Source organism: Mauremys reevesii, linkage group 1 (genome assembly GCF_016161935.1).
Source record: "Mauremys reevesii isolate NIE-2019 linkage group 1, ASM1616193v1, whole genome shotgun sequence".
NCBI classification, from domain to species: Eukaryota; Metazoa; Chordata; order Testudines; family Geoemydidae; genus Mauremys; species Mauremys reevesii.
The window spans coordinates 35879808-35906813 of NC_052623.1; the positions used below are offsets into that span (position 1 = coordinate 35879808).

General features: G+C 38.7%; 1 protein-coding gene across 2 annotated transcripts in view; it reads left to right on the top strand.

Moving 5' to 3' along the window:
* Nucleotides 1-27006, top strand: part of CNTN5 (contactin 5) — a 965708-nt gene that overhangs the window by 275112 nt on the left and 663590 nt on the right. For both annotated transcript variants that reach the window (XM_039485717.1, XM_039485709.1), the window contains one exon: nucleotides 4238-4368. The gene's annotated coding sequence lies outside the window, so the exon portion shown is untranslated. The remainder of the gene's footprint in view (nucleotides 1-4237; nucleotides 4369-27006) is intronic.

Consider the following 27006-nt stretch of genomic DNA (forward strand, 5'->3'; position numbering starts at 1 on the left):
CTAGTTAGGACATTCAGCTGGGATGTGGGACATCGAGGTTCAATTGCTCCCCTCACCTAATGTGGAGAAGGGATTTGAACTCCCACTATATTGTAAGGGAGTTCTGCCCTAGCCACTTGTCTATGGGGTATACAGTGGGGAGGCTGTCCCAATCTCTCCAGTTGAAGCAGCTCTGCTGAGTACAAATAATTAATCATTAGCACATGGACATGAACTTGGATCTCCCACAGTTTCAATCTCTTTGGCCCAATGACTATTTGATTATTTACACACACTGACACAGCTTCAAGAGGCAAGTCCCATAGTCCAGTGGCTAAAGCACTCTCCACTGTGGGAAATTAAAAGGCATCTAGATACTGTGAGAGTTGTGTCCCCACAACCTATATCTTCCCAGCTGGTGTGCGACGTGGAGAGGAGTGAATCCACAGAGACAATGTTAGTGGGTTCCTGTGGAGGGGTGAAGCAGCTAGGTGAGTTTCCGCCATCCTCCTTGAGGCTGCCTTTCCCACTTTGTCAAATAGGCGTGTGATCACGAGGTAGTGAAGAAAAAGTGTCAGGGGCAGGAGTGTTTGTGTGGGAGGGTAGAAACTGCACTAAGAAGTATCCTACCTCCAGACTGTCCCAGAGATAAATCACAGGCTATGATAAAGAGACGTGCAGCTGCATTAACAGTCACGTAGCACTCTGTGACACCTTCTCCCCACCCTCCCCGGAGAGTCACAGAGTAAAGCTGCAAGTGGTGAGCCAAGTCAACATGGATACTAGGCTTGCATGCTGCCATGAGAGACTGCCCAGCAGTGCAGAGCAAGACTCTTGTCATATAGCCTGTCTATGGATCTCTGCTCCCCTACCTCCTTCCCCCCTCAGTTCCCTGTTCCCGCCACAACACCAGTAGTCTTGTGGCTGGGGGAAGGAGGGAAGTGTAGAGTCTGCAGCTGAGCTGTCGTGAGGCTATATTAACAAATGTTTGTGAAATGTTTTGCAACCCTTGGATTACTAGGCTGTGAAAGTGAAAAGCATGATTTATTGTTTCGTTCTAATTACCGAGACCTACTGTATAGAACACTTTCTGCAGACATCGGTGATCAGCAGATGTTTGTATCTTCTGACAACTTTTTACAAACTGTGGGCTTCTTCCATTAATGTGTCCAGTGATGATGACATTCAGGCCAGAGCTGAAGGTTACTCTTTTATGCTTGCTTGTTTTTGTTTTAATTTTTCAACAAAAGTTTATTTCTGAAAAGAAGTTTGTGGCTCATTAATGAACAAAAACACGTGTTCCATCTCTTCTAGGCAGTTACTAAAAATGAAGCAAGATTAAAGTGCATGTGTGTTTGTGTGTGTACGTGTGTAGACATATAATAGGGTAAGAAGACAAGATAAAAAATTACACAAAGCAGATTTTTGTTTTTCAAGGCAGATAAGTAATCTGGCACTATTCCAAAAGGATTTCTGTGTCTGTGCTGATAATAGCATATCCTTCTCCCCACAACAAAGTGCCCCCTTTAAGAGATGGGCTCAATTCCATGTGCCTCCCAGCTAAAGCTGTGGGGCTAAGGGTCAGATGATAGCCTGCAGAGCAGCTGGTCCTTATAAAGGCCAGCAAGTGCTCAGCTAAGCTAGGGAACTACAGGGAGTAAATAGCCTTCTGTAGCAGGTCCTTGAATAGAGGAATTATTCTAGTTACTAGAAGACTCCTGGACAGATGGCCGGGAGAATGAGAACTCCAAGGAGCAGAAAGCCTCCTGTGGGGACTCCATGGGACAGGGCAAGGGGTGAGAGAGGTAAAAGCTTTTGGGAACTGTAGCCTATGTGAGGCAGAGAAACTCCTTTGTTATGGTATTGTGCTTAAGTTTCTTGTGGCCTGAGCTAAGGGTCTCACACTCACTGATGTGGCATTGGTTCTTCCTAGGCCAGGGAGCTTACATGAAGCCACAAGGGTATGTGGTTAGAGTAGGGTATCCTAAACCAGGTATTTGAAACCAAAATAATCAGCAGCTGTTGTACTTATATATTATCTGCAAGGAGTCACCAAAAAAGGCCAAAGCTACTTTAGGAAAAGAACAGAGGAATACAGCTCTCAAAAAATACACCCAAATATCCAACATATAATATCTGAGTATTATTATTTAACATATGTATTTTGACAGGGCCTTTGGGCCAGCTAAACTTTGGGGCTGCATTGTACCAGGCAGTGACAGAGTGTACTGTCTAAATAGACAAGCCAGACAAAGGATAGGGGCAGGAATCTAACACACAAGCAGAGCAAGTAATGTGATGGTGGCAAATGTCATGTTAGTTCCACGTTTTTTGGGAGGACGGGGGGTAGTTAGGTGGTCAGGAGCTAAATGGAAAGGAAAAGCAGAGCGGGGGGAGAAGAGTGTAAGGAGAGGCAGCTGTAGAGTGAAGCCGAGGTGAAGAGATCATAGACTCATAGACTTTAAGGTCAGAAGGGACCATTATGATCATCTAGTCTGACCTCCTGCACAATGCAGGCCACAGAATCTCACCCACCCACTCCTGTAACAAACCCCTAACCTATGTCTGAGTTATTGAAGTCCTCAAATTTTGGTTTGAAGACCTCAAGCTGCAGAGACTCCTCCAGCAAGTGACCCGTGCCCCATGCTGCAGAGGAAGGTGAAAAACCTCCAGGGCCTCTGCCAATCTGCCCTGGAGGAAAATTCCTTTCCGACCCCAAATATAGCGATTGGTTAAACCCTGAGCATGTGGGCAAGACTCACCAGCCAGCACCCAGGAAAGAATTCTCTGTAGTAACTCAGATCCCATCCCATCTAACATCCCATCACAGACCACTGGGCATAGTTACTTGCTGATAATCAAAGATCAGTTGCCAAATTCATTGCCAAAATTAGGCTATCCCTTCACACCGTCCCCTCCATAAACTTATCAAGCTTAGTCTTAAAGCCAGATATGTCTTTTGCCCCCACTACTCCCCTTGGAAGGCTGTTCCAGAACTTCACTCCTCTAATGGTTAGAAACTTCGTCTAATTTCAAGTCTAAACTTCCTAGTGTCCAGTTTATATCCATTTGTTCTTGTGTCCACATTGGTACTAAGCTTAAATAATTCCTCTCCCTCCCTAATATTTATCCCTCTGATATATTTACAAAGAGCAATCATATCCCCCCTCAACCTTCTTTTGGTTAGGCTAAACAAGCCAAGCTCTTTCAGTCTCCTTTCAGAAGACAGGTTTTCCATTTCTCGGATCATCCTAGTAGCCCTTCTCTGTACCTGTTCCAGTTTGAATTCATCTTTCTTAAACATGGGAGACCAGAACTGCACACAGTATTCCAGATGAGGTCTCACCAGTACCTTGTATAATGGTACTAACACTCCTTATCTTTGCTGGAAATACCTCGCCTGATGCATCCTAAAACCGCATTAGCTTTTTTAACGGCCATATCACATTGGTGGCTCATAGTCATCCCGTGATCAACCAGTACTCTGAGGTACTTCTCCTCCTCTGTTACTTCCAACTGATGTGTCCCCAATTTACAACTAAAATTCTTGTTATTACTCCCTAAATGCATGACCTTGCACTTTTCACTATTAAATTTCATCCTATTACTAGGAAGGTGGAGGATTAGAGCACATGGCCCATCAGCACAGAGAGAGTCAGAACATCCTACAGTTTTCATTGGAATGTCAAAAGTAAAAAAAGTTCCTTGCTCTGTCTGCTTCTGTTTCTTCTAGGTCGTCTCTGTATTTCCCCCCCCAAGGCTACAGGGTGACAATGGGGAGGGGAGATGCCACCTGGATCTTACCGACCCCCAGAGTAGAATTAACATAAACTGATTACTTCTCCTGTTACAGGTAGTCTGATCCAATAGCTAGAGGCTGTGTTATCATAGCAGGCTATATAGTACAAACATATTTTCCCCAGTCCTATTCCCAGTCCTATTATATTAAAAGAGAAAGAAGTTAAAAAGAGGAAGAAGACTGCTCCCTTGTTTCTAATGTAAAGAAGCAGCCTTGCTCTTTTGCTGGTATAAAACAAAGCACTGTCACACGGGTGTGATAATATACCCATTGTGAAACAAGAAAGAAGGAGATGTCTTAGTTCACATAGGTAGCTATAGCAGCTGTCTCTCACAACATATCAGGAATAATGTCATAGTGGAAAGTCAAATAACAAAGCTGACAATCTCCATATGAAAAGAGAGATTAGATGATGGAAAGCTCCAAATATAACATAATATATTTTTTTCTGTTCAACAGATTATCTGAAAGGACTAATTTTTGACTCAACTCAACACCTTGTCTTCATCAATTTTCACTCATACAAGGACTATCTGCTGAGATAATTTCCCTTTGAGGGCTCTGTCCATACAGCTGATAGCTGAATTCAGGTATAGTGGATGTTTAAACCAAGTTTATTTCAAATGTGTTAGTGTGCTGAACCGAAGCATTCATGTACTTGCCAAACTGAAGCCAGTCACTGAGACTATTGCCATCAGAAATCCAATGGTCGGAGGGAGCAATGTATAGAACAGTTAAGTTAAATGAGGTAAATTTAGACTGAACAAGTTGATCGTGCCTGCCCGGGAAATATGCATTAAAAAAAATTCTCATTCACTTCATTGGGAACTTTGGATCCTATGGCAGGTTTAGACTTGTTATGGTAAGAATAGGCAATTGGTATATAGAAATTAATACCACTTACTTATTGGAAATGTATTGGTTACATTTTAATTGTTGTAATAGACATCTAACTGTTCATTAAACAGCTATTTGTTCAAATTTAATAAGACTGCAATTACATGTTAAATAGCAACTGATTATTAAATACAGTTACTGAAGAATATTAGAGACAGCCCTGAGACACCAAGTTCATATTGGCTTCTCAACTTTCCAAGAGTCTGAATGTGGTTGGACCTGGGCTTTTCATTCATTCTATTATTGAGATGATGGGAATCAGCTGCAGAGTTCGGATTCAGATTGTACCTTGCCCACAGGGAAATGTTCAGGTAAAGCACTTTGGTTCAGGCCCATATCATTTATGAAATTTCACCTAAGCCCACTGGAACTGTGTGTTTATTTTCATATATTATATACTTGTGTGTGTATATTTGTGTATGTATATGTGTGTTTAATATATACAGGAACAAACCTCTGGCATACTGAAATTAAGTTCTGGTGATTTTTCATACATGTTCAAGTAAATACAATATACTGCATTAATGAACAGGTCAAATGCATGGTGCTTGCTAACAGCCTAATTCAATGCAAAGCAATGCAGTACAACAGCTGTAGATAAGAGACGTTTGAATCTGATGCTCATTATCCAGATGGATGATGGATATCCAATTTACATTTATTGAGGAAGCATCAGCAGATGGAAATGGAATGAAAGAGAAAATGTCTATGGTTACCTGTTAACTGGGGTAGTTCATCATTCACCAGCAGAATGAATTATGTTCATGTAGTTCAAAATGCCTCTAATTAATTTTTGAGAAGAAACCTTTATGCTGACCTATTAATAAACCATAGTTCCAGGTTGGGGATAAGGAGCTTGTTAAAGTGTAACACATGCCTATGCAAACAGATTTGGAAGTGCATAGTTCACTGTTGTAATGTCAGATGTTTTACCTGCCTACCCAACTAATTGAGAATTACATTGGACGAATAGAAAGCTATTGAAATAAATGAGACAGACGGTGCACTCCAAACAGACATAACTGAATTAGAACTGATGAACCCACCAAGAGTAGATTCACAGTGTCACTTTAAATACCATACAATTTCATTCATTTTCTTGCACCTGATCTGTTGTTGCAACCACTAAAAGCTTTCAGCTGAAAGATGGACAGTTTAACTTGAAGCTGCATTCTGCATACTAGCCCTACTATCAGGAGGGGATTTATTGAAGGATAATCTATATATTAAAAGGAGTGCCAGCCTGAGATCCTGGGAAGCAGACATTTTGATGACAGGTGGTGCAGCCATCGCTAACTTAGCCCTCTCAAAAAGAATGTATATTGTTGGAGAGTTGCCAGCATCAGTATATTTTTATAGATTTACACCTATGGCAGGATTCCCATGATCTACAAAGTGAAAAGCTTTCTCCATCTCTTAAATATTAATGCAAAGTGCAATATACTATAGCTGGTAAGAGGAATTTGATACCAACACAAAAAATGAAATGGAAAACAACTGCTGCTCACCAATAATATTGTGCAGTATTTTAAATTCACTGTGTCCATACATTTAGCTACAGATCTTCTCTCTAAACTTCCTTGAAAGTTTGAGAGTGTTTGGATCTAGGATTTCTGCCCATTATAACAATACAAACTAGATGAATGAGTATCTGGATCAGACCAGCTTCAGAATTGGGTGTGTGTTTGGATTCCGTGGTTTGGGTTGCCCAGCTCTAGGTACAGTATTTTGGGTTTGCACTACTATGCCTCCTTTCTTATGTAATAATATAGACAATAGAGTCCAGAGTCTATCCTGACACCCCGTGTACCACATTGACTTCATTTTTTGGTTACGCGTGATGGAGCAAGATTTGGCTATGTCTTTTAGTTCTACTCAGGAGGAAACATAAATGTCCAATTTGCCACTTAAATAAAGGGATTATTTTGTTGTGTTGTTTTTGCCAGTGAGGCAAAAAAACACATTGCTTCTGCCTCCACTGATGTGAGGGAAAACTACATCTTGGCAGGTTTTCAGGCTAGATCCTGACCTGTGCCAAGCAGTGGGTCTGTTTGAAAGCTTTTAACCACCTTTTTGACTCCCTGATCCTCATTTGCTCTGCATTGACCTCATTAATCAATATGAAGTATAGCAGACTCAGGGCTCCTCTACTTTATACTGCCTGCCTGTGGCCTCCAAAAGTCATTCCCTTCAGCCAGGGATCACTGAGGCATAAGGATGCCCTTGCCTTGCCTCGCTTCCTTTCTCCTGCTATGTATATTGGGGACTCAGAGTGCTTAACTTAGGAGCTGCTGTTGTGGTTTTACTCCACATGAGGCTCCTCCTCATGCTGGGGACTCCTCTTAAAGTTGGAACTGTCAGATCTATCTGTGCATAGTACCAGTGTTAGCTGGGGCACATCAGAGACTGTCCCTTCATGTCAAACCAATTGTCCAGACAAAACAACAAAATTATTACCTGTGTAAAAAACCCCACAAAGAGAAGACTTCAGTGGCCATCAAGGTATATTTGAGAATACTGTATGTCAGTCCTTTTTAACAGCCTCCATCTATATTAGCTGCTGCAAATGGCAGGGGACAGTAGTTAGGTTCAATAGGAGAATGCTCTTGTTTTGAAACTTCCCTTGCCTTAAAAATGCAATGGAAAATAATCACAATATTTAGCAAAAAACAGTTTCTAAACTTAGATATGTAATGTATTTTACTGTACATTACTATTTTAGACAGCTGGAAATACTGGTAGTCATAACACTGAAGGACAGAAATAGAAACACCATTTGCTAGCTATTTAAATAGAGAGCTCTTCACTTTCTTCCAAATGTGATGATTTTTCAAAGATTAACATATTAAGTGCATGGAAGACTCTTCAGAGAATGAGACATTCTTTGGGGAAGATTAGCAAACCTCCAATGGTTTGTTCTGGCTAAAAGGAAAACTGAAAAATGACCTTTTATATTTTTCACCACTACAAATCATGCTATTCCACCATCCCAGTGATGCGTAGAGATGGAAATAACGGAGATGAGTACAATAGACTTTTCCATAGACTGAGTTTTCCAGGTCATTTAATTCTCTCTAGTGTCTTCAGAACCTTTCCAACTGAGCTAATGATAACAGATTGTCACATTATCCAGCTCATGGTGACCTGTCTGGGTAGGTGCCAGAAGTTCTCTCCGCTCATAGCTATGAGTTTTTTAAAAAAATTGTCTTCTGTAACTGCTATAAGCAAACCCAATAAAGTATTACACACAAATGAAATAGTCTGTCATTGTTTTATGTGAACATTTCAAGAACTAGCATTGAATAACCATTTATAATAATTTATCCATTAGGCATGTTATGCTGCAGCAGTTTTGTGCCATTGTGCTCAAGGATCCTGGCCATAAACTTTGCCCTGGGGGAGGGAGAGGGTTAACCCAAATCTAAGTGGGAATCTTCCTACAGTATTGAGACAGCACAAAGGTATCGATATTAACCCATCTCCCATAAAAGAGAAACAGTTGGAGAAAAGTGAATAAGGCTTGGTTGCCCCTAACCGCTGCCGATTGCCAGCTCTGGTTTTGGTGCCTTGAAGCTATTTGCTGACCATGTAATTTATGACTGGGGATTGGGACTGCATTTAGGACATGTGGGGCTGGGAGAGTGCAAAGGTGAATCTCATGCCACATACGCACCTACACACACACACACATGCACATCTGACGTATGCGTTGTACGCCTCAGTCATATCTGAAGATCTGGGCCATTGTTCCAAAGGGTGAGAACCTGTACTCATGAATAAGAGACAATTGTAAATTTTGCCCCCAATTGGACCAAACTTTATTTAAAATAAGCTTAACTATGGGTATCCCTGTTCTCCACTCCCATTTAAGATTATGTACTCTGGTGTTTTCTAGTTCCAACCAGAGTGAAATGCCAGATCACAAGAGGTTGTTTGGGGGCATTTCTGCCTGAAGCAGGTAATGTCAAAAATATCTTGAGAGCCTGTTGTGGTAAAAAGGGGAAAGAACAGAAGCCTGACTAGTGAAAGAATAAGTTAAATAATATTTACATAAATTACATGTATTCAAGTTGGCAGGTCCTGATAAAATGTATTCTGAGGTACTTAAAAACTAGCAGAATCAATCTTGGAACCATTAGAAATTTATCTTCAAAAACTCATGGAGGATTGGTGAGGCCCCAAAGTACTGGAGAAGGGCAAACATAGTACTTATCTTTAAAAGGGGTACAAGGGAATTATAGACCAATCATAATAATAGCCAACACCGATTTGTCAAAAACAGATCATGCCAAACTAACCTGATTTCTTCTTTGACAGGATTACTGATCTAGTGGATGGGGGAAGTAGTAGACGTGGTATATGTTGATTTTAATAAGGCTTTTAACTCAGCTCCACAAGACATTCTCAGAAGCAAACTAGGGAACAATGTGATGCACTTGCAAAAGGTGAATGTCATTCTGGGGTATTAACAGGAGTGTTGTATGTAAAACATGGCAGCTAATTCTCCCACTCTTCTTGGAACTGGTGAGGCCTCAGTTGGAGTATTGTGTCCAGTTCTGGGTGACACACTTTGAGAAAGATGTGAACAAACTGGAGAGAGTCCAGAGGAGGACTACAAAAATGCTAAAAGGTTTAGAAAACTTGATCTGGGGGAAAGGTTTAAAAAAATGGGCATGTTTAGTCTTGAGAAAGGAAGGTTCACCTAACTGACGGTAACTAGATGATAGAAACATTCTTCTATTGACCTAACTGTATCTATACCACAAGTTAGGTCAGCAAACTCATGGGTGTGGATTTTTCTCACCCCTGAGTGCAGTAGCTATTTAAACCTAAATTTTAAGTGTAGATCAGAGAACAAAACATAACTCTTTTCCTGTGTTTTTTCTGTGGAGATGGGTTACAAAATCCAGTTATAAGAATCCAAGAGCCATTTTTAGAAGAAACATCTTTAAAAATTTGACATTTTACTTATTTCTGCTGGAAATGGGCAAAGGGAGTGGTGTTTGGATTCCAATGTAGGGTTAGGTTAAAAATTGTCATTTAATTGCACTCCATTTCAACTCCAAATATTGGACATTTATTGAAATCAGCTCATTTGGGAACATTTTTACCATCTCAGATAGTGAAAATAAGTTCAGTAGTACTTAAAATATTTTGGTTGTATCTTTACTCAAATGAGAAGCAAGACTTCTTTCAGATATTGATATGACCCATATGGAACTACAATCCACAGGTTTGGATTCAGGAACTTGGATCCAACTTCCAGTCCCACTCCCAAATTGAAAGATGTTTGAACTTCTGGTTTTGCTCCATCTCTAACTTAAAGGTGAACAAACAATGTAGCCAGCTTAGGTGATAAGAAAAGCAATGAGAAATCAAAGGTTGAAACCAGAGGACAGAGAAGCACACCCTACAATGACAGGGAGGTGGAAATTCACACATCACCACAATGATGAGCTTTGGGAAGGCAATAACAAGCACTACTGTTATCTTTGCTTTGCTCTGTAGCAAACTTATTTGAAAATGAAAGTATGTTTCTAAGAGCCACTTGCTCTATAAATGTGCTGGAGACATGATTTTAGTGTGCTGCCACAAGATTAGCACTGCTTTCAATAATGTGAATTGGAGATGCTTGGCTAAATTCTAGTGCAGTAGTCTGAAAACTTTTAGCCCATATTGTCTTAGCTGTGTGTGTTTGGGGGGCAGGAATGAAACAGACCTTTTATGTTGTTTTGTTGTGCATGAAATAAGAATTAGGAGTTTCCAAGGGTTGTTTCCATTGAGATGACTGTCTTTTTTCAGTGTGCGATTCCAATGAACTTACACAGCGAATACCTAAGTTGAATAGAAAAGATTTAAAATCTCAAGAATTTATTTTTATTTAAATGTGGCCTTTTTTTGATTGATTTTGCTTGACTGTGACAACTAGTAGGCTTAAAAGATATCAAAACTATATGATTATTTTGTTGCCTAATGGCTAAATTTTGGATTAAGGAGACAATCAATATTTTTAAGGACTGAAATGTAGAATTGCATAGGGGTGCCTACTCATTTATTTGCATAGCAAACAACTATAAATCCAATTATTTAAATGTTGAACCTACTCACTACAATGCTTTGGTTTTATGGTATGTTTAATTTATTATTTTAGTTTTACATTGAACTTAAGGATATGTTATGACTATATATTTTTTATAAATGTTCAAATGCTATAAAAATTAAGGAATTACTGAAACAATTTTGGAAAGTCTTCGGACTTGAAGTCCTATCATTTTTTAAGATTAATATAAGGTATGTAGTTGGATGGATTAAACTGATAGGGTGTAAATTCTTAATGATGAGAGTAATTAACCATTGGAACAATGTACTAAAGAGTCGTGGTGGATTCTCCATCACTAACAACTTTTTAAATCAAGATTGAGGTTTTTTTCTAAAAGATCTGTTCTAGGATGTATTTTAGGGAAATTTTATGGCCTTTGTTAAACAGGAGCTCAGACTTGATTATCACAATAGTCCCTTCTGGCCTTAGAATTTATGAATCTGAATCCATACGTATATTTGTTTACAGCTCACCACTGCCTGATCAAATGCCTAATATGTAGCATGTATTAATAGTGGCTCACTGCTTTTTGCTATTTTATTTGTTTTCCTTGTCATACTACTTTAGGTAATTGGATGTATTTGAACAGTCAAATCTGTTATAAGTCATATAACAATCAAGAAGCCAAGTTCATACATCTCAAAATGTGATCTGTAAAAGAATAAGGATTTGTCTGAGCCACCTCACCCCAAGATGGTTTCTCAGACTGTGAATTCTCTGGGACAGAGATTTTCTCTTTGTTCTATGTCTGAACAGTACCTAGCTCAATGGGGTCCTGGTCCATGACTGTGTCTCTGAGGTGCTACTTCAATACAAATAATAAATAAAATGAGCGCCAACAGGCTGGAATTTCCAGGCAAGCAGAGGCTGTGTGTGTGTGTTGCACCACCCGTAGGGGTGCATTTTCCACCTGCCAGCTCCCCTAGTGTGGGGAATGTAGAGCTATGCATCTTAACCTGTAAGACAGTACCTTCACAGTTTCAGAGTTATCTGGCACATGCTCAGATATTACAGTGATGGGCAGCAGTATAAAACCCTAAAATAAGAGATTATTTTGGCCACTGAAGGGCCTCCATATTTTTCATGAAGTACAGTCAATTTGAAACTCATAATAAAAGTATTGATGAACATTATAGCCTTTCTGTTCAACCTGTATTCCTCGTACTGAGATCCACACACCAGCTAAGTGTCAGGATCATTAATTTTATACTAGGAACAGGCCAGAGCAACAGAGAACCCTTAGATAGTGCCATTGATTTCAGGGGGAGCAGAGTTGGACCAACACTGAGCACTTTTGAAAAGCCCATCCTCAGAGAATGGCTGCTGCAGAAAACCACTCATACTTAGGAATTGGCACAACCCGTAGCCAAATTGTGCACAGGACCTGGACTAAAAACATTTCATATTTTAAAATGTGCATAACTTTTCTTTTTATATCTTGGGCTCTGGAACCAGAAGTATAAGTGCCAAAATCCCATAAGAAAGGAGCTGTTGCCATGGTGTTTCTCGCCTGGCTAGAAGGCAAAAGACAGGAAATCTATCATGTTTGTAAATATTAACCTTTTTAGTCGTCTTTTCCTTCTATATTAAATTAATTGGCCTATTAACTATTCTCTCAGAATCTTCTCAATGTTAGCAAGAGTGTGTCTGTATTCTAAGGCCTAAAGTGTAGGTTCTTAACCTGTATGTGACTTGTATTCAGGAATTTAATGGGATTGAATGTTGGACTGTATCTAATTATCCTCACCATCTCCAGGTCTGTTGGAATCTAGATCTCCGGGGGAAAAGACCCTTCAAATTAACAAAAAGTGTCTACAAAAGTATGTTATAAACAAAACTAAGTGATTGAAAAGGGATACTGGGTAATTGATGAGGGATGCTTGATGTTGAAGATGGGCTCTGCAACGGATGAAATAATGACCCATTGAAAACTGTTTTTAATTCATTAAGAACTGTCGGTTGTCACAACTGTTAATAATGACTGGTTTAGAGATTCCCTTTTGCTCATCAATCAGGTAAACTGAGGACATAGAAGAAATTCCGTCATTAATTAGGAAAACAGTACACATGGTAAATTAATCATGGGAAAGTACCTTTCCCTCCAAAAAGTTTCTTTATCTAACACCCTATACAAGGACAGAGGCTTGGGAAGTTAGGTTGGGAGTGCAGACTGCCAGCATCCCACCAGTTATAAAGGAGAGAGACACATGGTGTCTCTACGCTGCAATTAGACACCTGTGGCTGGCCTGCGCCAGCTGTCTCAGGCTAGTGGAGCTTGAACTAAGGTGCTGTTTAATTGTGATAAAGGTGTTTGGGCTTGGGCTGGAGCCCTGGCTCTGGGACCAGTAAGGATTCCAGAGTTTGGGCTGCAACACAAACCTGAACGTCTACACTGCAAGTAAATAGCCCCTTAGCCTGAGTCCCACTAGCCTGTGACAGCTGGCACAGGCCAGCCACAGGTGTCTAATTGCAGTGTAGACATATCCACAGAGGCCAGCTCTTTACTTTACACTAAGAATGGTGATGGATCTATTCTTCCTGTATTAATCTCTGATCAATAAGCTTTGATTAAATAATTCTATTTGAGCCTGTTCTTTGACAATCTCTAATTGTTATTCAATTCAAACATGAAACAAACCCTTTTCCTGTGAGTTTTTTTTTTCTAGTCCAGCTTTTTAAAGACTTGCATCCACATTTAAGGCCCCAGTCCTGCAAACATTTGTGTTTGTAATGTAATTGGGATTGTTTGCTTGCATTGAGTTAAATCTGTATATGTTGGGAGGATTAGGGTCTAAATACATTATTTTATTAATTTAAAAAAGATATATATTTTCTAGACTGTAGTTGGAGAAGTGGCCTTGGCAACAGGAGGAATTATTTAATTATTTTTATTTATATGTACTTGTAAACGAATAATCCAGAGGCTCCTGCCCTATGATACTGTACATTTTAAACACAAAATAGTATGTAAGGGACAGGCCATTGGTACCTACCAAATCACTCTTAACCCATAGTCCAACTCCCTTCTCAGTAGTCTGCGGGGAGATGGGCGGTAATGTGCACTGTAGTGGTGTTTTGTCACTTCACTAAAGAAGTTTGTATTGTAAATTCATGTGTACATTGTTAATACTAAAATCTAATAGTTGACACCAAATAAACAAGTTGCAGATGGAATTACGAAATGGCATTTCTCATGCAACATCCTATCAAATTTGCCATTATCACCTGATTCAAGTCATTTTACAAGTCAATAAACCTGTTAGTTAATGTTAATGATTTTCAGAGTCACACGTAATTGGCCCCTTCAATGATTTTCATCTTTTATTATGTCAATTTTATGTAAGTATGGACTTCAGCTACACACATCAATGATGTTGTAATAAACATCTCCAATGATCCAAAATATACTCATAACTGGAAACCCAACAGCTTATTGTCAAAATTTGGGAAAATTAAATAACCCCAAATATCCTGAATCAATGTATTCTTCCAAGTGGCAAAATAGGAATTCTTTATACAGAGATGGATAGGATTCAGGAGTGTCACTGAATATAGCAATTCTCTGCTGACATGGAGCCAAAGTCTGCTCTCTTACACTGGTGTATATCAAGAGTAATTCCAAAATGTTAGATTAGAGTAACTGAATGCAGAGATTAGTCCTCGGACATACGGTACTTTCCAAGTTCTATTTTTATCATATATTAAAGGACACGATCCTGTAACTTTACTCACATGCAAACTACCTTTGACTCCAAGGGGACTACTTGTGTACGTAGGAACAACTGGAACAGGACCGTAAAATTAAACTGAACCAGTATGTCACTTCTTGGCTTTGTTTCTGTGATACTTGAAGCACCTGCAGTTTCCTACAGTATAAAGGGCCAGATTGTCTGTTCAGGTTGAGCTGAACACAGAAGAGGGCCAGAGAGAGGGGAAATGTGGCATTTAAAGCCATCTTTATGTTCTCCTGATCACAGGCTGGCGAGGAACTGCCCAGGTCACCAGCATAAAACAGAGCAGACTGAAGGGACCATTCCAGAAGCTGGAAATTGGCTGATGCTGTGGCAACTAGCCCCACTCCCTTTCTCTTTGGAACGGCCCTGGCTCTGAGTGCCAGGAGCAGGGTATTCAAAAGCATAGGAGCTCTCATGGAAGGTCTAGATAATCATCAGATTCATTCGTGCTGGGGAATTGCCTGGGGAGCTGGAACCTCTTGGTTTGTCTTGCTTTGCCCAGGGAGGCTGGCAAAAAGCAGACTTAAAAAACCTGTCAATCGGGGCCACGGTATTCTTCTTTTCCTTCTCCTCCCTTATGTCCCTTCATGTTTTTTCTCATTTATTTCTCCTGTTATGGGATCTAATGAATTGGGAATCACGTCACAGATCCTCATGAGTGCTCCCTTGCAGCTACCCGCTAAGACTGCTGTGAGGGGAATTCAAGCCTGTGTTCTATATCCCCTGGGGTGTGCTAAACTTCTGGATCATGAACAGATTCCAGCCACTGACCCAGTGTTGGGGTACGTTGTAGCACACTCTCAGGGTACAGACCTTCTGTCTAGCACCTCCAACTAGGTATGGAACCCAGTGTCTAGTGGCCAACCGTTCTAGGTGCAGTGTTGACCCTTCAGACTCCCCAGTACCTAAACACACCTCTTTCTCCAAACTCCACCTCAAAGATATGAAGCTTCTGGTTACATTTTAGCTCTCTCAGGCACACTCAGCAGTTATAAAGCAGTCAACAAATGTGCACTTTGTCCAGTTTAATATCTTTATGCTCTTTTATCCTTAATCATGTAAAGCAAAAGAGACTATAGTTCATACAAAACAATAAGCCATTGTAAATGCAATGCCCCTCACTAGCTCATCCTTCTGCGGGGGCATTGAGGGATCATCTGTGTTCTGTCAGGCAGGCAGGCAGGGTCCTCTGCCTCATTGCCTACTCTGCTCCTGCAGCAGCCTCCATTATATTAATCTGGTGCAACTCTGCTCCTGCAGCAGCCTCCATTATATTAATCTGGTGCAAAATGACTCTCTCTCCCAGTTCTGCCCTGTGATTCCCATAACAGACTCTTCCTGGTGTCACCTGCTTCTTTTGTTCTGCCTCCTGGTAACTTTCCATTGCTTCCAAACACCATCTTCCTTCAACAAGAGAAGTGTCTTCTCCCAGCTGGAGCAAACGCACTGTCCCAAGGTATTTTACTTTGAATAGACCATTATCGAGTACTGATCATTCACCATTGTCCTGGCCCAGCAGAGACATGACACAACCCTGCTAACTCATGGTTTCCCCATATCACAGTAATTCCATAATACAATTTCATAAAATCATTGACAGTTCAGAAGTGCAATGAGGAGTCCGGTGGCACCTTAAAGACTAACAGATTTATTTGGGCATAAGCTTTCGTGGGTAAAAAACTAAATGGGTGAAGAAGAAGTGGGTTTTTTACCTATGAAAGCTGATGCCCAAATAAATCTGTTAACCTTTAAGGTGCCATCGGACTCCTTGTTGTTTTTGTGGATACAGACTAACACGGCTACCCCTCTGATATTTAGTTCAGAAGTGATACAGACAAAATCCCCAAATTGTCCTTTGACCTGGTAATCAGTGCTTTTGCTTCCAGTCTGATTGATACATAGTGTGAATACTCTTCTTTTTTCTTGATGAATTGTTATGATTTATTTATAAATGTATGGGATCTTTAGAGCACAGACTACATTTTGCTTTCTGTTTGGAAAATACCTAGTGCATTGTAACAGCAACCATAAATAGATTATATTAAATAATACCAGGCAACAATTTGTTGTAGCAGCACAGAAGTGTACCCATAGGTATCTTGAACACTTGTTTCTATTTGTTCTTTCTAAAACTTGTTCAATAAAATATTGATTTAAAATAACAAGGAGACCTTTTTCCTGATGTGCTACCAGAATATCTAAGATTGGTGTTATTGGAGCACTAAAAATAAAACATATGTCCAATCCTGTTGCATTGCACATATTGTAATTCAGCATTCATTTAAAAATCATCCCTGTTCAGATGTTAACACAAAATGATGTATTCATTCCCAAATATGAAATGGAATTCAGAGTCTGTAGTCATTTTAAAAGACAAGTAAGTAAATTAGTTATCACTCTGTTACCACAAAACGATGCCCATCTATTAAAACAACATCTGGAGTGAAGAAAAATAAATTTGTCTCCACTCCAGCCATGGTGTGGGCTCTGTCTAAATGAATATCACTAGGGGTAGGGAGAGAACTGGTTTCTTGGTTAAATGACAAAATATAGAGGACAAAATGAAAGTAAATAGTAGCAGAGCACGTGGTTTCTGATTTAGACATTTTCAGAAAGTAAGAAACCGAATGAATAATGTGTAACAAATCAAAACTATTTATGACTGAAATTAGCCCTGAGGACACCGCAGAGTCCCTGAGATGTGTGACATCCTGTGAATTGCATTTTGAAAGAAGGAGGTTTTGAGATGGGTGCTGTGCTGCAGCTGGAGGAGTATTTCTGGACACTGGGAGTCAGGGCTCGGCAGGACTCTTGAGAGCGACCCCATCCCCATCTTTCCAAGAGATGTTCAAATATGGTTCCCCATAGTGCTTTTTGAAAGCCCTCAGTGAGTGAAAGAAAGGAATGCAATATCATTTTTTTACATATTAATTTAATCAAAATATATATTATATATATAAACAATAACTTTACTGGAAGCACAGGGCAAGGATAAAAAGGATAAAAAAATCAAGTTACATGAATCCCTCCCAGAGAATGACATCAACCCATTCTCACAAGTGACTGAAATGCCATAATGCTAATCTCAATTAGTGGCTCATGCTGGAAACTTCAGTTTCCAGATCTGGATTTTGAATATGCCTCACCATTCACCCCAAGTTCAAATGGGCTCATATGTCGTGTCTTGGTATGGGCCTAGCCCTGATTCATACAAATGTTTACGATGTCAAGGGTTCCTAGTGTAACATGAATAGAAAAACAAAATATTGGATTCCTGGGGGATTTGCAGCACGTTTTTTTTCACATTCAGGTCATCAGAGAAAGTCCTTCACCACGGAAGAAATAATCTCTGAAGTATATGTGAATTGAGTAATTTCTTACACAAGTTTGAATCCTTAACCTGGGGTGCAGGGTAGAGAAGGAAAAAAAGCTCAATTTCCATAAATACATTTTTAACGACATGCATCTTCGATAGCATGGTTTTGTAGTTTTTACAGTATCAGAAAATAAATGTATTCTTATCTGTTGTAAAATCAACCCTCCTTATCTGCTTCACGTTCAAGATAACATTCCTCTGTGAGGCAGTTACTAAAGAAATAAACATGGTGAGCATACTGATAACTCTTCAGGCAAATCTTCTTGCAGGTCCTTTTTACTTTTAGCAAAGATCAGATAGGCTTCATCAGCCTCAGTAAGATGACTCTGAGCTCCATTTCATAGCCCGTTGTAAAGCATTTTATTTGCAAAAGCGCAAATATCAACAGTACCTTTGGGTCTAGCAGGTAAGCTTCTAATGCTGAAAGATTTTTTACATATTACTGTACAAAATGCACATTTATAAAATAAAGAGATGAATTAGCAAAGTATTTCTGGGTTAAACACTATTTTCCGATATTTGACTTGAGAAGTTCAGGTACAGGGGATGTGTCTTTCCAGATTTCAAAATATAGCAGTCCATAGAAACCAGTTTATGAGCACAATCATTTTTTACACACATTTCCAAACAGATTCTGTCATAGGACTCATAGATTATGAAAGAGATGGGAGATTATTAGTTCATCAATTATAGGAGATTTGCTAATTTCAGGAGAAGAAAAGCTGATAGTTGGAGGACAAAACTCTAGAACCAATAGGTTTAGTTAATTTTTCATCACCAGATATAGATAGATTGAATTTATAGTCTCAGATCCAATTACTTTCCTCTAATCTGTGAAAAATGTAGTTCACAGCATTTCTGAAGGCATATGCAGCAAAGAAAAGTGATATGAGACCACTTCAGTAAGCATCCTACTATAAAAGACTTTAACAATAGACTATGGGATGAATGACTAAAGGCTCTATTCAAAATCCATTGTAGTCAATGGAAAAAGACTCTTATAGATATCATTGTTTTTGATCAGGCTATGCGACAGGAGATGAGCTATAGAATCTTCCAACTAGCAGATTTTAAAGACCAGACAGTTTCTAACAGGAAATTTTGGCTCTCTCTCAGACAAAACCTCCATTGACATCAGTAGTGATGTAGTAGTGTAGATAGGCTGAGGCCAACTTGGACTTAATTCCAATTTACAAATCTGTGTTATTTGAAGTACAATATGAAGATATTAGTAAGGTTGGAGCTAGACTATTGCTGAATGTCAGGAAGATTGCCAGGATAAATTATGGTTCTATGATTATAAGAGTATTACCAGCACAGCCACCATCACAGGTTGGCCTCACACACAACAACAACAAAAAGAGACAGATCCAATCAGGATCAATCACATCCCACAGTCACAGAATGGAATGGACCCCTGGAAGAAGTGCAGTCCTTCATCCTACCTAGTAGCATCCATCATCCATCAGGTGGGTGACAGAGGAACAACAAAGTAATAAAAAAAAAAAAGCAGCCAAAGAGCAACCTACTCAAGAACATCTGGAGCTCAGACAGCTGTCTTTGGCAATAAGATAAGAATTCGACTGTTCAAATCCAACGTGAAATCAGTCTTACTGTATGGAGAACAAACCAAACAAAAAAACCACCAGGAAGATCCAGACCTTCATTAATAGCTCAGCTGGAGGAAGGATTCTCCATCCCCCACAGCTGGCCCATCAGTCCCATCCACTGAGGAGGAGAGGACCCCCATCCTCCCAGCAGGAGAAAAAGAGAAGGAAAGAAGGGGTGGGACAGGATACACATACTACGCACAGCCAACAACCAACACCAGACACAGGCTGCAGGAACCTGCAGGCAAGAAGAAAGAGGCCGCCCAGAAATACAATACCAGGCGACCCCTTCAGGTTGATAGCAAAAAAATGGGCTATACCTGGAACCAACTAGAGCGAATGGCCCAGGATAGAAGACTATGGAGATCTGTGGTTGGCGGCCCATACCCCGGTTGGGGTGACGGGCATGAATGAATGAATGACAGTTTAAAGAGCCCAAATATATGGATGTGTGGGGAGGAATCCTCACAAGGACCAGATCTGAAAAGTTGACAAATGATAATGATTCGTCCTCAGAAAAGAAAGCTGGCAGAACATTTAATAATAGAGACAGCAATATGATTAAGCAAACAAATGAGATGATGTAAAAAGAATATGAACATAAAGTGAAAGAAGATGGACAGTTGTGCAAGTCAACTGATCTCTCAACCCATTCAGAGTGGACCTGAAGAGAAAAACCTCTAACAAAGGAGATTTGGCAGAGCGCTGTTGAATATCTTGAAGCAGAACAAAAGATATCTGAAGCTGAAAGTAGTAGTGGAGCAACAGCAGAGATCCTCATTCATTTTTGCGATAAAAGGTGAAACATTAACACTAGCATGTCTCAGACAACTGAAGAATGTACTGGTTTCTTGGCATGAAATTTTGAGAAAAGTGAAACTTATCATTGTCTCTGAACAACTATGAAATGAAAAAAAGAAAGGACATAACATTTGTGTCAATCTTTTGACTCCTTAGGAGATGAAAAAGGGAAGCTCTGATTCCAAGACACAGAGAAAAATTGCATTTAGCTCCACAGAAATAGAGCAGGAAAACAATCATATACCTGGAAAACAACTGTGAAATAAAAACATTGAGAAGGCCTTGCCTAGTGAGGACAGAAGCTACAGCTGATAAGCACCATAGAGCAGAGATTCTCTATATATTGGCACTTAATACTAACATCAGTAATATAGGTGACTGCAGTACTAATCATGGCTAAAGGTCATCCTCAATGATCAAAGAAACCCAGTAAGGAATTGTGCAGTATCGTCAAACCAGATATAGAGAAATAATAAACTAGGAGTGAATTACTATCTCTACGTTTGATTTGCCAGGTAAATCCATAATTGGAAATGGGATAGATAAAAATGGAAAGGCTAAAACCACTCACCTTTTACCGTTTATATTTATTCACATTTTATAGAAAGGAAAATGATCATATGTGATTATCCTGCTGATGATATGAAGGTGCAATATATGCACATATAATTCAGTATTATATTCACTATTAGCATAATTATACATATTGATCATTATTCATAAATAGGAGACTAGTGTGTAATTATAGAATTAGGGTAATCGTGATATAATTAGGATTGAAGAAAGTTTCCATTATAAACATATATTTCCAGGTGCTTAACCTTTTCATTAAACAACTTCTGTGGCAAAGTCTTTTTTTTTTTTTTTTCAATGTAGAAAGTTTTGGTAAAATTCAGTTTGGTCATTTTTTAAAGTTGTCTTTGTGAATAACTACGGGATGCCTTTTTATTAAAATGTGACACTTGGCATACATGTAGTTAAATCTAATAATGTGGACTTTGCTAAATTTGAAAATAATTTGTCTGAAGAATAAAAATTGTGTACTTTGAGTAATATGTTAATTTTCCATAGCAAAATAATCACCCAGAAAGCTGAGTCTTCCAGATAAATGTATACTCAGTTACACATATATTTGGAACTGTGCACATTGGAATAATTGTAGCTACATTTATTTCAATAATTAGATTAATAATTGCATATACAGTAGTGTCTATTTGGCTGATCTCATATACATATATCTGCCAATGTACAATTAAGGTTTTTCTGTTACAGATCACATCACATGTATTTTTCAAGTTCACTGTGTAATGATACAGATGCATGCATGCATTAGAGTACATACAACTCTAGCCCTGCCCGTACAATTGCTCCATTGTTAGATTTGTTTAATGCAAAAACCATCATTAATGCAATAATAAGTTTGAACTTTTAACTTAACAAAGATTAAAAAAAAGAGTCGGAGTTTATGCTCCAACGTCCACTATATCTTCAGGCATATTGTGCATATGCTGCATTTTGTGTTATTCGGTGTATGGGTCTAATCTGCAGGTGTGACATGCATCAAACTCCATTTGTTAATGTCTACACAAGTGTTGCACATGAAGTGGTTGCATGATAGAATCTGGTAACTTGAATATTTTACTGTTGCCAGAAATACTTTGTTTGAAATATACATGCACACAGTGCAAAAGCAGCTCATTCCCAAGAAGCCCTTCTGATGTGACTGCCTGGCCCCTACTGACTCTCCCAGGAGTAGGGTTGTCGTCTTATGCCCTTATTCCTGGGGAAATGGCACTCCTTACCCTTGGCCAGTTGTTACTTTGGTATCAACACTTCACCCAAGACATGTTCTTTCTCCAACTCCACATGCCCCATCGCTTGAGTTAAAGAGAATCTTCTTTACGTTGTTAGTATCATAGGTCAAATGTCAAGTTGAGCAATTGTGATTTCATCAAGGAGAGGGCAGTGGTACCCATACATATTAGTAAATCTGTTACCATATACCTTTGTCTCAGGTTGGCCAAGTTAAGTTTGATGTAGGAACCTGAACTCTGAATAAACCTTCTGTGCAATTAGAATGTCAACTGTAGTTAGGGTATTAGGGTAGAATTTTGAACTAAATGTGGAATGGTTACCATGATCTAAATGGAATGGTTGAATAATACCATGTGTTGTGAAGCAAACCACTCCTCAAGAGTCTGTTCTGATCAAATGTATTCACTCTAGAATGACATCTCTATTTTTCACCATTTTGCTTAGGTACTTATGAAAGAATATTTTTTGAATACCGATATATGACAGTAATACATTTTTTAAATGGTTAGTTATATCTCAAGAATGGAGTGGGATTTGGTTAGATGCTTTTTGGAAGGGACAAAGGACTAAACCCTGACCTCATTACTTAGAGCTTACTTTGAAGACTGAGTAAGAACTTCAAGATTTGAGCTAACAACAAGAAAAGAAGTCATGTTGCAGAGCTAACTACAAACGTCTTGAACTTAAATGCTCAGGTGTTGAAAGCGGGCTTTTGTTTTTTCTCTGTGATGACATAGATTTTTAGTTTGGCAGTCTGTATAAGCAGATACAGATGAAAATAGCCTTGGCAATAGTTCTCCATAAGAGTTCTTAAAGGGGGATTCTAAAATAGATTACAAATCCATTCAGATGAAGCTCTGCTGGCTACTTCATCAAAGTTGAAACAAGATACCTGATCATCCACATCTGCACAGCTTTTAGGTTTTGGAAACGTGTTTGAAAATCACTCATTTTGTTGTAAAAACCTTCCCAGTAGCTATGGAAAGAGGGCACCATTTAGAAACGTTCATTTAGCTTTAGGAGGGTTATACATGGCTAATGTTAATCACGTTAGGTCTAAAATTGCCTTTTAAAAACTAATAAAACATAATTAAGATTCAACTAATGTAAATATGTTTTGAATTCTACCACAAAAAATAAATTGGTTTAATGCTAGCAAAAGCTAAGAGGAGCAAATAACAATGTCCAAATTCATTCCTGTTAATAGAGTGATAATTTCAGTAAAAGCCTTTTTAATTTGGCAGCCCTTGACAAAAGCAAATTATTAGGTTCTTTAATTTTAAATTGAGCTTTAAAGGCTGTTTTGCACCTGCCTGAATCTGCACCCAAACAATTGACAGTGCATTTAATTTTATATCATTGTGTGACAGAGAGATCCAATGGTGGTTCATTACTGTATGTCAGCAACTCTTATCAAGCCTAACATACTCATTACATCTAACACTGTCATAATCTGTAACTAAAAGCTGTCATGTGAGGTAACACATACTAACTGGTAAGACACCGGTCCTGAAATTCATTGTATGGTGCATGTATAGGATGTGTGCAAAGAGTTATGGATATGTGCTAAATGTGTTTGTCACGCACAGTATAAGCCCAGTCTGCCATAAAGAAAGGAATGTATATTGACCAGGCTGGTCAGACAAACATCAGGCAGAGACAATGAAGGCACGCACATATACATATAAGATGAAACAACCTATCAAGCTAACCATAAGCTTTCCTTATTCCATGTAGTTAGTATCACTTAAACCTACGTTCTTTTGTTAATAAATGTGTTTTACTTTTACTATAAATCAACTCAGTGCTCTGATTGAAGTGGAGGGTTTGTTAGCCCCCATGAACTTAATAAGCTGTGGTGTACTGTTTCCATAAAGACGCAGCTAACTTGACAAGGTTTTGTGAGCGCTGCAGTAAGAGTGGCTGAGCACTGCAGAGAAAGACGTCTCTGAGGAACTCGGGGTTTGGAGTTCATTGATTGTTACCTGCTAGGCAAGGTTTGGCCTGGCAGAGTCCTGAAGAGTCCAGGGAGCTGACTCATGGCTTAACAGCAGTAAAGCTCTCACTTGCTGAGAGTGAAAGAGGCAACATGGGGGCTCATAGTTCTTGGAACCTCAGCAGATCATCACACACTGTAGTCCAGATTCCAAAATCACTTATGTCAGAATAAAATGAGTAACTTAATTAATATCAATGATGATTTCATTGGTGTAGAACCAGTATAAAGAAAATCAGAATTGATCCTGCATCTGTTCAACTTCACCTAAAATATATTGGTAGGAAATGAGGTTTAAAATTAGCAATCAATCAAAAAAAAAAGGAGGTTTGCATTGCAAAGTACTTAATTTGCTTCCTTTTGACAGTCTCTTTAAAAGTTCCTAGGTACTAGCAACTGAGCTGAGCAAAGAATTTTTTCTTTTGGGTGGGGGAGGAAGGGACTTGTGTCACCCGACTTCGTATATGGACAAATTTCATGTTTTGAAATTTTCTTTGAAATTTCACATTGGGCAAATTTTCAATGTCACTTTATGAAATGGCATGAGCCAGCCATTAATTTTTTCATGAGTTAAAAAGGGAAATTCCATTTTGGAAGGCAATCTGCAGATGGCGAGAACATGGTGGTAGGCTGCCTTTTACTACCAGCTCTTATTGCTATGTAATGTTGAATAAAAATAAGATAATTGGTAAAGAAAATCTCTTGTTGCTTTAATATTTAGAATAACACATGTTTTAAGAGTGAATGAAGGGACTGCTCAGATGCCCTATTAAAATATTTCTCTATCCCCTTTAAGCCACCAAACTGGAGGCCATGATTTGGGCTCTTATCTGACATTGTAGTGGTTTAAATCTTCAGGATACTTCAGAAAAAAAATCCCTTGATTTCCTTGTTTGAGGGGGTGGAGGAGGTAGGCACATCCGCTAGAAGGTCCTCAGCTCTGGAATTTTCTCCCAACATTGATCCCTTTGGGTATCTATAAAACTGATCTATGTTTGTAGGTGTTCATTGGTGAACATGATGGTGGAAATGCATTTTCCTTGGGGGAGTCTATTTAAGGTGATATTGATTCTTTTCTTAAAAGTGCAGTCTTGTGTTTTAAAATATGGACATGTGCTTAATGTGGCTTATGAGCACACTTTAGAACTTTAAAAATGAATGAATGCCAACAGTTTAATAGATAATAGAACTCTAAGTGGCTAGCATCAGTACAGCAACACACTTTAGGCTAAAGATTTTAATTAAGGAGATAATTGTCTTTATTTTTACAATTATATGTCTTTTAACTCAATTGAATTGTTTATTTGCAAAGCTCGGAAAAAATCAATATGTTATGTTAACATTTATACCAGAATCAGTGTTGTGAGATAATAAAACGTCATTTCAACTCTAGTGGTAACTTCAGGGTATTTGCATAAAGCATATAATGCCTATAGTCTCATCTGTTTTGTTGTTGTTGTGTTGTTTTTTTAAAGTAGAGCTGTGTGAACAACTGAAGGGGTTTTTCGGTTCATTTACCATTTTGAAAAGTGTGTGGGGGGAATCATTTTTGGTCAAACAAAATGTTTTGCTTAAAAGCTTTTAATTATTTTTTATTTTGTTGTGGTGAAATAGAAGTTATTTTTTTAAAATGTAAAGTCTTTCTGATTTTTTTTAAAATAGTGTTTCATTTTGAAAATGTTGATATAAAACATAAAAATCGAAAAGATTGAAACTACAATGATTGTGAATTCATAAAATGTTTTGGTCAACCCAAAATCTCCATTTTTTTTGAGAAAAATAGTTTTGCTGAATATTTCCCTCAGCTCTATTTTTAGTATATATAATGCAGAAATCTAGTGCAGAAATCACTAGGTGTGTGAATCTTGGTAGCAGCTCCTCTTCAGAAGACTCATGCAAATATTCTCGTAGTTTCAATTCAATGTGGGGGTCTCGTCATACTCTTCCTATCTTTAGTTTTATTTTTAGTTTCAGCTTCAAAAGAATCTTGCCGTCTGAAATCAAAATTACACTAAAGTTGTCAACTTTCACCTGGTATTGTGTCAAAGCCACAAATTTTACGTTGTTTTAATGCCAAGATCTAAATTGGCCAAGGTTTACAGAAATGTTGATGAAAACTTCATAAACCTATTCATAGGAGTTGGCCTGAGTGAAGAGTTTATAATGAAACCTGAAACCATGAAAGATATAAACATTTTGCCCAAGTCTAGAAATCATATCCCCTTGCCAAAGGCCACCATTAATAATGTGAATTGCATTGCTTCCTGGTGATGTGTGTCTGATTTCTGTCACTGTCGTTTTTCATGATCACCAGTGTTAGAATTTCTCTCTTACTCAATTGTTTCTACTTCTTTCCAAACATCCGGCTTGAACTTGAGTTTAACTTTGTTCTATTTTTCCTATGTCATAGCCTGGAATTTCCAAACATGTCTAAGGGAGTTAGACACAAAACTCCCATGGGAGTTAGGCACAAAACCTTTGTAGGCTCCTTTGAAAATCCCAGCCTAAAATGATACTTATGATTCTTTACAGTGCATAAACATCACTTACTTTTTTACATTTCAATCTCTATATTAGAGGCAATAAATAAGCATTTCCTGACAACATACATGTTTTTCTACATGTATTACTATTGCTGAGAAAAAGATATTTCCATGGGATTCCCCACAGCTAGGCACACTATTTGCTTACTGTGTGTACTTTTCCAGTGCAGGAACCAACTGGGCAGCTTCAGACACTGGAATCTAGCTCAGCAGCATGAATGAGTGCATTGGTGCTAATTTCAAAAGAAAGTAGGACTCACACATTAGTTTCTTTGTACCTCACTGTCTGTGCTCTGACTTGCACATCCTAGATGTGAGTATTGTACAAGGGCACCCTACCATACTACAGACAGGGC